At 32.7% G+C, this 3,659-nt stretch overlaps 1 long non-coding RNA gene across 1 annotated transcript; it reads left to right on the forward strand.

The window, feature by feature from the left end:
• The first annotated feature begins 1,233 nt into the window (after positions 1–1,233).
• Positions 1,234–3,212, forward strand: LOC101253946 (uncharacterized). The gene is made up of 2 exons (XR_011212038.1): positions 1,234–1,561; positions 2,811–3,212. It is a non-coding gene; the product is annotated as an uncharacterized lncRNA (long non-coding RNA).
• Positions 3,213–3,659: the final 447 nt, after the last annotated feature.

A 3,659-nucleotide genomic window follows, 5' to 3' on the forward strand; every position in this document is an offset into this window, starting at 1 on the left:
ACTTAGTTAAGTTAGATAGGTGCCCTAACGCGCCTTAATTTGTTAGGTGGCGACTCCAAACTCGAAATCCCAAAAAGCGTTGTTAGGTCATGCACAAAACTCGTTTTCTGCGAAAATGGGGCGCGACAAGATTCTACCATTAAACACATTCATGCACAATCTGTTATGTACTTAATTTTTCCTTTTATAAAATGGATAAAAAATATTAATCCACCACACTTTGTATTTCAACATCTAATAGTTCTTATGTAAGGAGTATTTTTTATTGGTCATTACTTTCCTTATTGATTTGTGCCTTCTTTCATTTTTTATTCTTATGATTGTTGGATAAACACAAAATCTAATGATTGTTGGATATTTATGTCCCAAGAAACTTCAGCCTTGGGGCTTAGAATTTTCGACTGATAAGTCTAAACGGTAAAAATATAGTTCTAGCCTTACAAGCTGCTCATTATCTTACAAAAAAAATTATTGATATTTAAGTTTTACGCAGAAGGTAAACACTAAAAAAAATTTATTTTATATACACAAAAACACATATAGGAATACTTCATATAATGTTGAGCAATTTTTTATCAATAAGAATTGAGTCTATATAAACTATAACAATAACAGAATTCAAATATGCAAGACATGTTTTCAAAACTAGTACATAGACTTGACTTGTCACTAAGTCATTGTATCTTGATTTATGAGAATATGTGTAACTCTTGTCTTAGAGACAACTTTACTCATGGGTTTTCGAACAACAATACATTATACCCCATAAATAAGGCTTGACACTACCTCATTGTGTATTTATTTGTTAGATGCTCTCTAACTATTTCCTTAGAGACAAACTTATCTTAGTGACTCATAATTTTTAGTTTAACTTTCAAAATTTTATCAATATCACATAAATTAAAACGGAAAAATAACATAAATTATGTAAAAGTACTATTAACACATAATATAAAAAATTTCTAAAATCATATTAAAAATGTCAAGCACTCTTGTTATCCCTAGAAGTAAGCATAACACAAAGAACAATAAATTACAATGACAAATAATTTAATTATTTCTTCATTTTTAACAAAAGGAAAATCAAATCAAACTTAAATAAAATCAATCACGTTTGATTTTGACAAGTTTTATAAAAATTATGAACACATCTGACCGTTATCTGTATACCGAATCAAAATATTTAATTTATGAAAAAAAAAATCTTAAATAGATCAAAATACCAAGGAACCAAAACCAAACCGAACTGAATCATGAAAAGAATAAAAATTGAGTAACAAAATTAGTTGATTGAGTTCAATTTTTTAAGATTTTTGATATTTTATGGCAATTTCTATTTGAACAAGTCACAATTGTTTATTTGCATTCACAAATTCAGATTCATAGTTAATATCAACCTGGACTCTGAGAGTAGAGACAAACAAACGTCTTGCTACGCAAAAATGGCGTCTCTCCATTGCCCGTTCCAATTTATTTTAGGGTTTCATCGTCCCCTTCACAGACCTCAAACTTCCTTCATTGCTCCTACACGCGATGCCTCTCCTACCCAGTTCAATATCAGGTACAAAAGCTTCAATTTTAAGCTCCTATCTACTAAATTTTATCTTCTTCCTGTTTACTTGTCTTACTCTATAATTTCTTAAAGGCTGTAGCAATTTTGTTATCGTTGCATACAAAATCGAGTTTTTTTGCTCTCATTTTCCTCTTTCTTCATTTTTGACAAGACAAGGGTTTGAATTATGAATAAATTTCTTCATTTCAGTAGCATTTATTTGTGACATACAATGCTTCTTCATCTTATTAGATGACCAAGTAATTGAGTGAGTGTGTTGTCAGTTCAGAGGGGGAAGGGAAGATGAGAATGTGATTGAACATGCCCACATTGGGGATAAAACACTCTCTGTACTAGGGGACTCTAACCCAAACCCAACACATTAGAATGAATGAATATTTATCACTTTACCATAACCCTTGTTGCTGTTTACTGTTGAGGCATAGTAATGTGTCACAATTTCATAAATATGCTAAATAGATCTGAAATTTTTTTCCTTTCCTTCAAGGTTTGATTATTTGATGTAAAACCACACTTGCACAAAACAAAAGAGAAACTATTAAAGGTAATTGAATAAATAATATTGTATGCTACCCATATGGGTTGTGGTGCTTTGGTAGACGTGCTTCACTCTTAACTAGATGTCTCGGATTTGAGCCTTGAATGTGCAGAAAATTTTGTTGGGAGCCCCACCTCCGATTGGGCCCTGCAGTTAGCGATTCGAATTTAGTCGGAGCTCTAATGTGGGCTCCGAACACCTTGTGGGAAACAAAAAAATAAAATAATAGTGGATGACATCTAGACAAGCTTAGTTTATGAGGTGAAGTATTTTCAATTTTTAATCTTCATATTATGGTGAATGAATTTCCTTTCATGTCCTACATGCATTAGCTATCTTACATTATGTTGTCACACCTTGAAAGGTTTATAGTTGTTTTTACTACCCAAGACTAGAGTGCGAAGAACAGTAAGCTCCATTTTTTATTATTGGATCAGATGTTTGGAAATAGAAGACCCCTTTTTTGGGTATATGTCATCCAAATTTGTACACAATTAATGTAGCCTGACTTTCTTGTATACAACGAGCCCCTAAAATAACAAAATAGAGACTTTTAAGGTCGAGCTGTTGTGTTAGTCAGATGATTACTGATGTCTCCTTAGTATAACAGTGGTGGTTTATGATATCTTTTTCGTTATACTTTGATGTGATGTTATCAGAGATTGTTGTAAGTTCTTTGTTTTCTGTTTCGATTTTCAGATTCAACAACGTTTTGAATGTATATCAAAGACAGAGACTACTACCTATATCAAAATCAAGCACCAATCCTTCAGGAGGACCAGAGAAGAGCAAGGATGCATCAAGCCCGCCATTAGCCACCATTTTGGCTGGTATCTTAGTCTTTTGTGCGGTCTGTTGGATCGTAGGATCTATTGTACTCTGGCTCATAAGTCTCATAACTAATGTCCTGGCATCAAAATGAAACCAGAGTGTGCATTGTAGTTTGTTAGTGCTTTGGATCACACTGTGAGATTAATACTGAGTTTGCTTATTTGGCTTTGCTTAAACAGACTCAAAGTTGCTAATTATTTCTAACAATGCTAAGACATTTGTGGAGTTTCTTGTTAGCTCAAATGACATAATACTTCATTTTAGAGCATACCTGCAAGAAGTATCACTCACTCTGTTTTCATCTAAATTTCAAAGTTCTTTTTTTAGTTTCTGAAGAGGTTTATACTTTATTCTAAGGCATGACAGATCCAACCTTGAGATTTTGCCAATTTATTATTGACTCAACCACTCTTGGTTATTTTTCATGTAATTTCTCTCAATTGCCTGAATGTTTCTTCAAATATAAAGACATGTCAGAGCCAATTATGTATTGGCTGTTGATGCTTGGATCTCCAACTGAACACATTCATAGTTTAGCCCATTGTGAATCTATGCAGTCCAACCATAAAATCTTTCTGAGTACTAACTATTGGTCATATTTGTTTACCCTTAAAGCGGTACAGTTGAATTTATATGAGGTCAAGAGTAGACATGTAAATTGAACCCTTGTTTTATGTCCGTTTAGCAGTTTAGCAGTGATGGATCTGATTATTGCTA

The sequence above is a fragment of the Solanum lycopersicum genome, chromosome 10 (genome assembly GCF_036512215.1).
Source record: "Solanum lycopersicum chromosome 10, SLM_r2.1".
NCBI classification, from domain to species: Eukaryota; Viridiplantae; Streptophyta; class Magnoliopsida; order Solanales; family Solanaceae; genus Solanum; species Solanum lycopersicum.